The sequence below is a fragment of the Calypte anna genome, chromosome W, assembly GCF_003957555.1.
Source record: "Calypte anna isolate BGI_N300 chromosome W, bCalAnn1_v1.p, whole genome shotgun sequence".
Lineage (NCBI taxonomy): Eukaryota > Metazoa > Chordata > Aves > Apodiformes > Trochilidae > Calypte > Calypte anna.
The window spans coordinates 3,240,533-3,254,878 of NC_044276.1; the positions used below are offsets into that span (position 1 = coordinate 3,240,533).

The 14,346-nt window shown below is 44.5% G+C and overlaps 1 non-coding gene across 1 annotated transcript; it reads left to right on the forward strand.

Annotated features, from left to right (window-relative positions):
* The first annotated feature begins 5,949 nt into the window (after window positions 1–5,949).
* On the forward strand, window positions 5,950–6,108 carry LOC115600163. Its single transcript, XR_003988840.1, has one exon. It is a non-coding gene; the product is annotated as a U1 spliceosomal RNA (small nuclear RNA).
* The last annotated feature ends 8,238 nt before the right edge of the window (window positions 6,109–14,346 follow it).

Below are 14,346 nucleotides of genomic sequence, written 5' to 3' on the forward strand. Positions count from 1 at the left end.
AAAAGGCTTCTCTATATAAGTGAGTGCAAGTTGTTAATGAACGATTTCATACAATCATATTGATGTGTACATGGAATCCTTAAGCCTCCGCAGACTTTTTTCCCACAGGGAGCTCCAGGGCTCTGCCCAGCACCCAATGGATGTGGATTCTCATGGGCACCGAGCTCTCAGGAAAGGAGCGTGGGGAAGCAGCAGCAAAGCAAGGAGCGAGCAAAAGAGAGGGCGAGCTCCCGGCAGGTGATGGTAGGGAACGTGGAGCCCTCTGCGCTCCGCCTCTCCCCAAGGCCCCTGCTGCTTGAGTTCCTCCTCCAACTATGGCATCCCCCGTGTGTCCACCCCATCTTGTGTCCGCCCTGTCTCACTCTCCTGTAAACTCCACGTCGCGTCCCCTCTGTGTGTCCCTTCCGTCTCCCTCCTCCTGTCCCATCGTGTTGTCCCCCTTTTCTCACTCTGTGTCCCCGCCCATGTCTGCCCCATAACCTTCCCTCAGTTTTACCCTCCCCGTGTGTCACTCCCCCCTTTCTAGCTCACCAACAGGCATGTGCATGGCACATGCCAACTGTGTGAGATGTGTGCGCCAGGTGTGTAAGGTGTGTGTGCCAGGAGTGTTCCAGATGTGTCCCATGCACATGAGAGGCATGTGAAAAGCGTGTGCCAAGCATGTGAGACACATGCACCATGTGTGTACCCAGCGCCTAAGATGTGTGCGAGAAGCTCGTGCCAAGCATGTGAGATGCATATGCCAACCCTATGCCAGGCATGTGAGCTGTGTGTGCCAAGCACGTGCCCAGTGTGTGCCAGGCGTGTGCATGTGCACAGCATTTTCCAGGCGTGAGAGCTGTGTGTGCCCGGCTTTTGAGAAGCATGTGCCAAGTATGTACCTGTGTCCTAGTTTGGTCCAGGATAAAGAGGCAATTTTCTGTCTTGCCATTTTGCTTTCAGCTAAGTCTCTCCTAAGTAGCTGTGCTTGCTGAAATTAACAGCCAGTTTCTCAGTCACTGTCTGCTTCTGAGACTGATAACACTCGATGTTTATAGTAACAGCTAGAGACTGGTGTGCAGAACCAAGGACACTGCTTGTTCTGAGGAACATTTTGCCCTCCGGAAGGAGAAAAGGAGTAAAGAGGTCACGCCTGAAACCCTCCTTTGGGGAGGAACAGACAAGATAGATGGCCAAAATTGACCAGAGTATTCCAATCCATACACGTCATACTCAGTATAAATTTGAGGGATCACGAGCATCAAACCCCCTTCCTGCTTCCCCTTCTTCACCTCTCCCTTTTTGCTTCAGCATCCTGGGAGGATTCCATCCGTTCCTCTGCCTGTGGTCCTGATCCATGGCAGCCTGAATCTGTGTGTTTCTGCCTCCAGCTCCTGACTGCTGCTGACCCCAGGAGTCCAGACTGGACTTTCCCAGGGCTGCCCTACAGCCTCGGTGGTGACATAAGAGTTATTGGGGGAGAGGAGGGAGGAAGGTGGTATCAGTTTTCCATTATATTTGTCTATATTCAGTAATTTTTCCTTTTTATCATTACTGTTTCTATTAAAGCTGTGTAGTTTTGTTTCCAATGCATAAATCTCTCTCCTGTCTTTATCTGGGAGGGGAGGGGGATTAATAGAGAGGATCTCTCATTCGGTTTAATTGCCAGGCCAGTATTAAAACCTGACAGATTTATTGGTGCCCAACGTGGGGTCTGACCTAATAAGTTTGAGTCCATTTCAAATTTTGACTAATTTGCTTTAATCGTTTTAATGCCAACTCCGGTGGGAGGATACCAATATGGCTTTGCTGAGAGGGAATCAGGACACTTTCTTTGAAAATTTCACAGGGTTGGAGATTAAACCAATTGTGCCATATCTTTGGTATTCAGGGTATGTAATATGTGTTTTTGCAGCTGGGATTACTGTTACTATGTGGTTTATTTTTCGTAAGAGCCATCGTTGTAATATGGTCCTCAATACTGATGCATATTGTGGTGCACGGTGAAGTCGTGTTTCATACAGAGATAAAAACTTGGTTAGCAATTACACTTTAAGTTTTAATTTGGTAATTTATACCACTCCATCTTATTTTGGGCTAACTCCACCAGATTTTGGTAGCAATAGCATTTCCTTTGTTAATTTTCTGATGGATGCTGTTAATTTTTCTCATATACTGGTGAGGAGTAAGACAGAAACCACACTGGTAAGAAGGAGCACTCCTTTTGGGAGATGGAGAGCTGCCCCTGGTACAGAGAGCAGCTCCACTTCTGCCTCCGCAGCCACTGCTCACCCCCCCACACAAGGGCACAACTCTGATACGGCCGGCGAGCATTGCCAGCCTATCTGCTACAGCTGCAGCTGCTGCCTCCCCCCCACAGACAATGCTGCTTTTCAGAAAGCCAGCCCTGCTGCTGCTACTGCTGCATACACCACAGCATAGGATAGGGTTGGAATAGATGATCTTTAACCCTTCCAACCCGACCCATTCCATGATTCCATGATTCTGTGACACAGTCCCAGACAGTTCCAGGCCTGGGCGTCTCCACAGCCACTACCAGGGCTTTGTGATGCAGGGTCTGGTGCCTGGACACCATTGTCATGGAGGTCTCCATGGTGACCCTGGGGGTATATAAGGGCTGTTGAGACCTGGGGTGCCCATATCTGGGGGATATCCCTCAGGAGTCCCTCAGGAGTCAGCAGCTGCCCTGGTCTGTGGCGGAAAATGCCCAAGATGTCCATGGAGAAGGAGGTGGAAGCCTTCTACCAGCCCTCCACAAGACACCAAGGTCAGTGAATGAAGGAAGGGCCAGAACAGAAGTTCCCCTGCAGGCTGTGGGGAGAGGGAAGCTGTCCCCTGCAGCCCATGGAGGAGCACAGAGAGGCAGATGGTGATCTGCAGCCCTGATGCACCCTTCACCAAGGTGACGTCAGTTGTTAACTGAAACACGTAAAATTTTAGAAGAAGTCACATTTGAGCAACGTGAGTGTGGTTTGGGAAAGGGGCAGGAATGTGAGATGGATTTTGTCTCTCTTTTCTAGTGAGTTCCATGGGGATAGGGGCAGGGTTGGCTTCAGTTGGGTGGGAGGTGTCCCTACCCATGCATGCAGGGGGTTGGAACAAGATGATTTTGAACTCTTCCAAGCCAACCCATTCCATGATTCCATGATTCTGTGACATGGCCCCAGACAGTTCCAGGACTGGGCTGGAACCCACCACAGGGCTTTGTGATGGGGTAGGTGCAGTTTCTCAGCTGTTCTCTTTACAGCTGAGACCCAGGCCAGGTGAGGAGCCATGACAGCATCTTCATATTCTCATGCTGTTTTAATCACATCACCCACAGTTGGTTCCATTTCTCCAGGAACCTATAACATTACTGATGGTGTATGGTTAAGTGAGGATGGTGCAGCATGCAAAAACCTTTGCCTCATAGGCTTAGGGCATGGCATGTGATAAAGATCTACAGTCTCATCATCGGTATAGATCACATCTCGTACAGCAAATTCTTTCAGATACCTGATAGCTTTTCCAAGTGTGGGTGCTTTGACTTGCAGGCAGTCTGCTTCCACTTTATAGGTATATTTACAATATGTATGAAATGTGTAACCGATGTGTATCTTCTAGGTGTATGAAAAACCCTATACCATGTACCACACTGTTGAAGACCATGTCAAACTACGGTTCATAAGCATCTCCTACCAAGAATGAACAACAAAGCAACACTAATCCCAGATTAGAAATGACGGATCTCATACCCTGAATACCAAGCATCTGCACCAGCATCATCGGGGTCTCTGTGGGGAGCCCCGAGCACTGGCAGCGATTGTCCTGTCACACAATGAGGGGATGGGAGCACCGGCAGTGAGCCCGTTCTTGCCCTGCCTGCAGGACACCTTCCCTTAGGGGCAGGAGGAGCAATGCATGACAAGTGTCCCTTTCCAAAAGCCTGCAGCAGCCTCTCTTTCCATTGGCAGCTGCTTTCTGCACTGCCATCAGTAACGCCCTGCAGGCTGTACTTTGCATTTCCCTCTAAGAAAGGGAATGGTCATTCTTGGCATCAACCAGCACGGACAGAATGTCCTCACTTCGGAAAAAACTCAACACAAAAAGGGGGGACACCCACTCCCACTGGCTCACGGGTGCCGGCCGTGCCCTCCGTGCCGCCCACCAGCACTGGCCCTGCCACGCTGGGTTTGCCCAGGGGCTCTGCAAGTGAAGAGGGGAAAGGAGGAGGTGGGGGCCAGTGAATCCAAATGCAAAAAGTCTACAGTTGAGGTCAATAAATGGTCAAGCTATCCCACCAGGAAGTGGGACAGAGAGGGAACAGTCCTGGAGGTTCCTGGAGTGTGTGGAAGAGACCTTCCTGACTCAGCTGGTGAGGCAACCAACCAGAGAATACACCGCAATGAGCCTCCTGTTTGGAGACACAGAATGTCTTGTAATTGATCTGATGCTTGGAGGCCATTTTGGGCACAGTGATGATGAAATAATAGAGATCACCATCCCTAGAAGTACAGAATCATGGAACCATCAAGGTTGGATATAATATTGAGTCCATCTGTCCACCCTAACACCCCTAACCACTAAACCACCTACTGTAGCTCTTCATCTGTTTTTTTAATAGCTGCAGGTATGGTGCCCCCACCACCTCCCTGGGCAGCCTGGTTCAATGCTCCACCACTCTTTCTGTGAAGATGTTTTTCCTGTAATCAAAACTGAACCTCCTCTGGTGGAGCTTTAACCCATTTCCTCTTGTCCTATCACCAGTCAGAAGAGAGGAGACCAACATCTTCTCATTACTACCTCCTTTGTAGTAGTTATAGAGAGCAGTGAGGTAAGATCACCTACCTGGCCCTGCTGGTCACACTCTTCCTGAATCGGGCCAGGATGGTGGTGGCCTTCATGGCCACCTGGGAAAACTGCTGGCTCATGTTCCGCCAGCTGTCAATCAGCACCCTCAGGTCCCTCTCTGCTGGGCAGCTCTCCAGCCTCTCCTCCCCAAGCCTGTAGTGCTCCTGGGGGTTGGTGTGGCCCAAGTGCAAGACCCGACATTTAGCCTTAGTGAAAGTCATGCACTTGGCCTTGGTCCATCCATCAAGCCTGTTCAGATTCCTCTGCAGAGCCTCCCTACCCTCAGACAGATCAACACGTCCACCCAGCTTAGTGTCACCTGCAGATTTTCTAAGGGTGCACTCTATCCCCTCATCTAGGTCCTTGATAATGATGTTCAACAGGAGCAGCACCAGCACTGAGCCCTGGGGGACACCACTCGTTACCCCCCACTAGCTGGATTTGACTCCATTGACCACAACTCTTTCAGCATGGCCATCCAACCAGTTTTGAACCCAGCAAAGCACATGCCCATCTAAGCCATGAGCTGCCAGCTTTTCCAGGAGAATGCTGTGGGAAACTGAGTCAAATACCTTACTGAAGTCAAGATAGTCCAAATCCACAGCCTTTCCTTCATCCAAGAAGAGAGTCACCGTTGCATAGAATGAGATCACATTTGTCAAATGGGACTTTGCCTTCAAGAACCCATGCTGACTGGGCCTGATCAATCTATTTGTCCTGATCATACACCATAATGGTACTCAGGATGATCTGCTCAATCAGCTTCACAGGGACTGGAGTCAAACTTGCAGATTGTGCTTCCATCCCTTCCTATATCTAGGTGTCTCATTGGCTGATTTCCAGTCTGTTGGTACCTCTCCAGTCAGCCAGGACTGCTGATCAGTGATTAAAAGGGTCTTGGTGAGCACCCATGCCAGTTCTTTCAGCACTCATGGATGCATCCCATCCAGCCCCATAGATCTGTGCACATCTGTATGGTGCAGCAGGTCAGTGACCATCTCCTCCTGGATTGTGAGGAGGTCATTCTGTTCCCAGTTTCTGTCACCCAGCTGAGGGAGTTTGATTTCTTTCTATATGACTGGTCCTCTTACTAAAGACTAAGGCAAAGAATTCAAAGATCAACTTACCTGGCAGGGGAGACACCATGATCAGGCAGGTGGGTTTCCCAGGGTGAGGCTCATCCCCTGCCCTCCAGGTGTGCTGATCTCTGCAATTTCCCCAAAAGGAAAAAACTCATCTCTTTTGGTTTGGGGTTTTTTTGTTTTGTTTTTCAGTTGAGTTTCTGTAGTATAGAGGTTAACACATTTTTCTCCCAGAAGAAAGTTCCCTGGTTTTAAACCAGGCAGAAAAACCTGAATTTTTCCAGCAGGACTTCAGTTTCTTTGATCATGGGTTGATTTACAGGAGGCTATGCTTGATGGCAGCAGCTGGGGAAAGCTTCACTTGTAGGGGCATGTAATGAATGGCTGTAATATATGTTAATGAATTTGTATTCCTAACCAGTGAAATTCAGAATTAAACTGAGAAAGAAGTGAATATGGGGCTAGACAAAGCAGTTGAGACATGTATTTTTCCACTGTTTCAGTGTGAACAAAAGAAGGCCCTAACAAGACTAACTTCTGTCTCAAAGATAATTAAGAGTGTAAGTCTTGTTCTTAAAACAAGGCACTGCCAAGGCCAACTAGGCACCGAAAGAATGTGAATATCTGCAAAAGGAGAACATAAAGATGTCACAGCCAGCAGATAAGGGGAAATTTATGGCTAGGGTCTGATATCGTCCTGTAACAATATAATGAAGTCAGCAAAATCAAGAAAGGTAAAAAGTTCAAGCTTGAGGAAGACTTCTTACTTCATCCAAAGACCCCTTGACGACCCCTGGACATCTCCCCAAAAGAGGATTCTGCCCAGACTCTGCCTATCATGAATATTATAATGAGATGATTTAATACCTATGAATATGTATGTAAACCCACTTTCTTTTGAATATGCATAGAACTGTAATCAATAAAAGGTAATTCTAGAGTTTTAGAGGTGTGCGTGTGAGTGGAGCGGAGACTCCCCATGCACCCAGCACTGTTTTGCTCATTGCAATTTCAATTTTATTAACCAATTACAATTTTATTAATAAATTAAACCATTAACAGAATATTGAGTCTCGGTCATTTTTAACAGGCATAAGAATTCTGGGACAAGAGTGAGCAGGGCTCCTTGAAAGAGCTTGAAACTAGATTGGAGGGGGGATGAAACCAGGATTACTAGAGAGGAGCCTGGGAGAAGCAAGCCAGAGCTGGTGGGGAAAAGTGATAGTGAAGTCTAACAATCTGTTGTCTGAGAAAGATGGGGGTGGTGATCCATGTGGCAGCAAAGAGACGAGGGGCAGAGAGAGGTTGGAAACTACGGAAGTATCGGAGCGTGGTCACATAGGAATTAGGGGAACTTTCAGAGTGGGCTGTGTTCAGAGCAGAAAGATGGGGTGGGAAAAAAGGGAGGGTTTTTTTTGGGAGGAGGTCCAAACCTCAAAGCACCCAAAGGATTCTCCCCATTGCACTGATACTCCATGAGATGAGTTAGTGTACCCCAATTGCTGACTACAACCCCTGCAGTGACTTAGGTGTCCTTACATGCCACCCAACCACCCTGGTATGATTTTGGATCCCCCATCATGGAACCAATAGCCTACCATTCCCCTCTCGGAAAGGAGAGAGGAGAAGGGAGAGAGACTGAGGGGCTGGAAACTCAACTGCACAGCTGGCATGGAACAGAACTGCTGGAAAGGAAAAGAATGAAATCTAGACAAAGAGAGACAAAAGCCATCTCACCTTCCTGCCCCTTGCCCCAGCCATTCTCACATTGCTCAAATGTGACTTTTTTCTAAAATTTTATGCATTTCAGTTAGTAACTAATGTCACCCTAACAAAGAGTGCTCCTCCGTGGGCTACAGATCCACATCTTCCCCTCCGTGCTCCTCCATGGGCTGCAGGGGACAGCTGCCCTCTCCCCACAGCCTGCAGGGGAACTTCTGTGCTGGCCCTTCCTTCTTTCACTGACCTTGGGATCTTGTGGAGGGCTGGGAGAAGGCTCCCACCTCCTTCTCCATGGACATCTCGGGCATTTTCTGCCACAGAAATTCCATGGTCACCCAGGGCAGCTGCTGACTCCTGAGGGAGGTGCTGTCCCAGATAATGGGACCCCAGGTCTCAACAGCCCTTATATACCCCCACAGTCACCATGGAGACCTCCATGACAATGGTGTCCAGGCACCAGACCTGGTGGCTGTGGAGATGCCCAGGCCTGGAACTGTCTGGGACTGTGTCACAGAATCATGGAATCATGGAATGGGTTGGGTTGGAAGGGTTAAAGATCATCTCGTTCCAGCCCAATGCATGGGTATGGACACCTCCCACTCAACTGAAGCCAACCCTGTCCCTGTCCCCATGGAACTCCCTTCTTAATCCCATCCACAGCATCAGCCTCAGTCAGAGCTGGTGGACAGACAGCTGAGTATCAGCCAGCTGTGTGCCCAGGTGGTCAAGAAGGCCACCAACATCCTGGCTTGTATCAGGAATAGCATGGCCAGCAGGAGTAGGGAAGCGATCATGCCCATGGATAAAGACAGGCAACAGTGTTGGCACAAGTGCTGGACACTGAGGCACCATCACTGCTTGCCAGGAGGACTTTGAATCACTGATGGCACTTTGACTCTCATCATCTCGTTGTAATATATGTGTGTGAATTCATGTTAAATAATTATAGTGTTTGCCAACCCAACTTTGAGAGTATTAAAAATATATCTGTCATCAACATTGTGAAATATGAAAACATATGAATTCGTTAGAATGAAATATAACTGTTCTTTGTGTAACTACAAGGCTTAGGGCAACAAGAAACAAGACATCCACAGTTTCTGTACCTTGAAAATGCTACAATGTATATCCTGTTGTGCTATCTAAGCTTATTTTGCTGCTAACCAGATAGTGTTGCAATGTAAGGTGGTTTTACTGCTGACTGCATAGTGTTGCACAGGAAAGAGCAAAGGAGCATGTAATATATTTTGATGAATTTGTATTCCCAAGCAGTAAAATTCAGGAAAGAATTAAACCGAGAAAGAAGTGAATAGGGGGCTAGACAAAGCAGTTGACATGTAATTTTCCACTGAAACAGTGTGAACAAAACAAGGCCCTAACAAGGCTAGCTTCTATCTCAAAGATAATTAAAAGTGTAGGTCCTGTTCTTAAAACTAGACACTGCCAAGGCTAACTAGGCACAAAAGGAATGTGAACATCTGCACAAAAAGATGTCACAATGAGCAGATAAGGGAAAAGTTATGGCTAGGTCTGATATAGCCTTGTAACAATATAATGAAGTTGGCGAAATCAAGAAAGGTAAAAAGTTCAAGCTTGAGGAAGACCTCTTGCTTCATCCAAAGACCCCCTGACGACCCCCAGATATTTCCCCAAGAGAGGACTCCACCCAGACTCTGCCTATCATGAATATTATAATGGCATGATGTAATCCTATGAATATATATGTAAACCCACTTTCTTTTGAATATGCATAGAACTGTAATCAATAAAAGGTAATTCCAGAGTTTTAGGGGTCGTGCGTGTGAGCAGAGTGGAGACTCCCCACGCACCCAGCGCTCTTTTGCTTATTGCAATTTTAATAATTAAATTAAACCATTAACAGAATATTGAGTCTCGGTCACTTATAACAATTTTGGGGGCTTCTCTGGGAGCCCTCTCAATGCTTGCACTGAGGTCCAGATTGGAGGGGCACCCCACTGGTCTTGGGTGGCTGCTTTTCGGACCTCCAGTTTCACTGACGGGATCCTGAATCCGAAATTGCAATAAGCAAAAAATTTAATTTTTTTCTGTGATGAGCTCTTTTGTGGACTGCAGTAATGTTTTTTGCCCGTAATTCTGCGCGCGAAGATCCAAATGAAGATGACGGGGTCGTAAGTATTAAAGGTGTATTCTGTTCGGTTGGGTGGGATTTGGTTGCTTGTGTGTGTGTAAGAGTGTGACTGAGACGGAACCTCGTTCCGAAGCGGTTGTGGAGGTCTTCTAACCGTGGTTCCAATCTCTTGTGAGAGACTTGGCCAGTGAAGGACCGAAATGATTCCTATAGGATTTGTGGGTGGGTCATAAGGTATTTAAGCCACCTGCAAGACACTCTTATTGAAGCAGCCAAGAGCGAGAGGATTGCCACTAGTAAAATCCTCATATTATGGGACAGAAGAGTTCTAGTACTAGGAAATTAGGTCAGGTACCAGATATTCCTCTGGAGAGTCCTTTAGGTCTAATAATTAAATATTGGGATAGTAAGGGAAAAAAAAAGGAAAAACTAAAATGAATTTAGTGCAATTTTGCATGACAATTTGGCCAAAACGATTTTCACAGGAAGAAAGTGACTATGCATACTTATGTGTCAAGGTTTAACACTGGCCCGGCGGTTAAACCGAAACAGACGCTCTCTATTAATAACTGTCTCTCCTCCTTGATGAAGAAGGGAGAGAGAACAAGGGAGAGAGACTTCTCAGTTGGAGATTAAACTACAAGACTTTAATGAAACAGCAATGATAGAATAAATTAGTGAACACATACAGAAATACAGGAAAAAAAAATGAGAACCACCCTCCTCCCCCTTCTCCCCCAAAAACTCTCACATCAACCGAGGCTGCAGGGTAGCCCTGGGAAAGTCCAGGCTGGACTCCTGGAGTTGGTAGCAGTCGGGAGCTGGAGGTAGGAAAAGAAGCAGGACGAGAGGCAAGAAGGGAAGCAGCTAGCTGAAGCAGGAAGAGGCGCCAGAAGAAGAGCGAAATTTGGAAAATTCCTCAAATTTATACTGAGTGTGACGTCTATGGGATGGAATACTTCGTTTGGTCAGTTCTAACATCTATCTTGTCTGTTCCTCCCCAAAGGAGGGCTCCTGGATGGTAAAATGCTTTCCTCAGAGCTGAGCAGTGTCCTTGGCTCTGCATACCAGTCCCTGGCAGTACCTATAAACATCAAGCGTTATCAGCCCCAAAAGCAGACATTGTCTGAGGGACCCGCTGCCAGTCTCAGCAACTACTTAAAGAGGCTCAGCTGAAAGCAAAAGCACAAGACAGAGAATCACCTTCATCCTGGCCCAAACCAGGACATTATGGATCCAGAATTCTACTTTACCTACAGTGCCCCTCCTCACATTAAAACGTAGAGAGGAGGAGAATGAAAAGAAAAGCAAAGATAAAGAAAAATGAGAACCTTTAGACCATCTGCCTCCTCCACGTTTGCGTAATCCTCTGCCGGCACCAGCAATACCTCCATCACCTTCTCCATCAATGAAAGGTGAGCAGCCGATTGCTACATGAAACAGAGAGAGGCAGCATGAGACTGCTTTAACGTACCCTTTAAGGGAAGTACCACTCGGTGGGAATCAAGGACGATTAGGATTTGTGACAGTTCCCCTTAATACAAGTGATGTTAGAAGTTTTAAAAAGGATATGGGAAAGCTTGCCCAGACATTAGGAAGAAGCTGGAGAAATTAGAAGATTGGCCCAATAGAGGTCTGAAAAAGCTGTTGAGAGAAGCACAGAAAATGTATGTCGAGATGGATGAGGAGAATGTGAAGATGAAGGCAAAAATTTTTGTAGTGGCAGTAAGGGAGGTAAATCAAGGAAGAGATATGGGAATGAGAGGGCAAGGAAAAACAGGCAGGTTCCATGGGGGATCGCAGCAGAATTTTCTTCAACATCCAGGGGTCCCTCTTTCTTTTTTTATTGCAATAAGAGAGGGCACATCCAGAAGAACTGTAGGAAGAAAGAGCAGGATGAGAAAATGTTAAAAGGAGAATAGGGGTGTCATGGGCTTTATTTTCTGGGGACGACAACATCAAATGAGCCCTTGATAAAGTTACTAATAGGTCCCCATAAGGAGGAATTTTTATTTTTAGCAGAAACAGGGGCTGAAAAATCAACAATTCAAAAACTTCCAAAAGGGGTAGAAAAAGGGACAAATCATATGACAGTAATTGGCGTGAACGGGGAGCCTTTTGAAGTACCTATTTTAGGAGACATAGAAATAGAATCAGAAAAAATAATTTGTCTGAATTATTTGCTTTTGCCCCCTGAGGCAGAATATAATTTATTAGGAAGGGATTTGTTTCTTAAACTAAATTTAAATATTCACAGTCAAGGGGACAAATTACAAATCAAATTATACACCTTGATGCAAGCAGATGAAGAAATTATTAGTCCATCAGTATGGTATAAGGAGGGTAAAATGTTCCTCAGAGCTGAGCAGTGTCCTTGGCTCTGCATACCAGTCTCTAGCTGTAACTATAAACATTGAGTGATATTAGTCCTAGATACAGGCGCTGTCTTGAGAAACTTGCTGCTAATTTTAGCAAGTGCAACTACTTGCAAGAGTCTTAGCTGAAAGCAAAAGTATAGAACAGAAAATTCCCTTTATCCTGGCCCAAACCAGGACAGGGACAGAAGAAGTTAGAGCCTGATCAAGTAGCTGGAATTTGGTATTTGACAGGTCCTAGGATTATTAGGATATTGTAGACCATGGCTTGAAAGCTATAGTGAAAAGGTAAAATTCTTGTATGAAAAATTAACAAATAACCAGCTTAAGTGGTTTGCTGAAGATGATCTAAAATTTGAAGAAATTAAAAAAAGGATTCGTAGAGGCTCCTGTATTACGTTTACCAGATTAAAAAAAAAAAAAAAAAAAAAGCAAAAAAACCCTTTTACTTTTTTGTTAATACTGCAAACCAGACAGCTTATGGTCCTCACTCAGGAATCAAGAAGCCTGCAGGATATTTATCCAAATTACTTTATCCGGTACAGATAGTAGAATTTTAAAATATATAATATTAATATATATATTAATATATATTAATATATATTAATATATAATATATAATATATATTAATATATATATTAATTGACCCTCCCAACTTGGAATTGAAGATAACCTCTGCACAAAGCCCTGCACAATTTCTGTTTGGGGAACCATCAGCGAAATTACAGCATGATTGCCTACAAGTAATAGAAACCCAAATGAAAGTGAGATTATATTTAAGTGATACTGAACTGGGGAAGGGAGAAAAATTATTTGTAGACAGATCTTCCTGAGTAATAGAAGGGAAAAGAAAATCTGGATATGCCGTAATTAATAAAAATCTAGAACCTGTGGAATCAGGACCTTCAAGTCCATCCTGGTCATCTCAGGCTTGTGAATTATATGCCTTATTGAGGGCCCTATAATTATTAAAAGGAAAGAGTGGTGATTCTAGATATGCATTTGGAGTGGTACACACCTTTGGAAAAATATGGGAAGAGAGAGGATTAATTAATACACAGGGAAAGAATCTAGTATATCAAGAACTAGTAGAAAGAATCTTAGAGGCATTAAGGGGACTGTTATGATCCGAGCTATTATTATTATTATTATTATTATTATTATTATTATTATTATGTTATTTTCATGTTATTATTATGTCATCATATTATTATTATTATTTATATTATATTTTGATTGTGAGGAAAAATTAGCCACTACTCATAGACGTTTCACAAATTTACAGAAATAACAGGCTTTATGATTTAAGCAAATTACAAAGATTTATTTTAGGGAAAGATTTTTTTTAGGGAAAGGAGACAATAACACCACCTTTAAAAGAAAAAAACAAGTTTACAGGAAGAGAAAATTTACACAAATTAGTCACATTGGGGAGAGAGTTCTTAAGAAAAAGAAAGAAGAACAAGAGAGCAATTAAGTTTTATCACCGTCTACAAGTGGCGAGAGAGAAAGTGGGGGGAGAGAGAGAGCTGCGCCTTCCCCTTTTCTCTTGGAGTTTTTATACAGCAAAAAGGGGTTCTGTCTTTTCATAAATCACTGGCACATAGACTTGCTAAAGATGACACACAGATTTTGCCATCCCAAGAACTTCTCTTTTATTTATTATTATCTTTCAGTCCTTGTTACCTTGATTAATTTAACACCTTTGTCTTGACCATGTACAGAGAAGTGACCTGATTAGCAGTCTTATCTTTAGGTGCCTGTCAGGCATGATACAAAACAGAAGCTAGTTAAGTTTGGGGTAAAAATCTGTTAGTTGAGAATATGTTTGGTGTATTTAAAAAAAAAAAAAGGAAAATACTGATTCAAGAGACATACTTCGTATTTTCAAAGCACTTACATCATTTCACCCCATGGCTCTTGAGTCAGCATTTTTTTAATATATGTATGCATGTATATGTATATATATATGTGTATTTGTTTATGTATGTATATATATATATGTGTATATGTGTGTATGCATGTATATATATATATATATATATATCTCATTTTGTGTGGTTATCTTATGCTGTGTGGCTCTTTTTGGAATCTGTGCTTTTTTAGCAGGCCGATTCCGTCTCCGAGGTTTCCATTAAAGAGCAATTGGGAACCACGCCCTGCCTGGCAACAGTTCTTCCCACTACATGTCTTTCCTGGCTCAAAAGCCAGGGTATTTTTAATGTG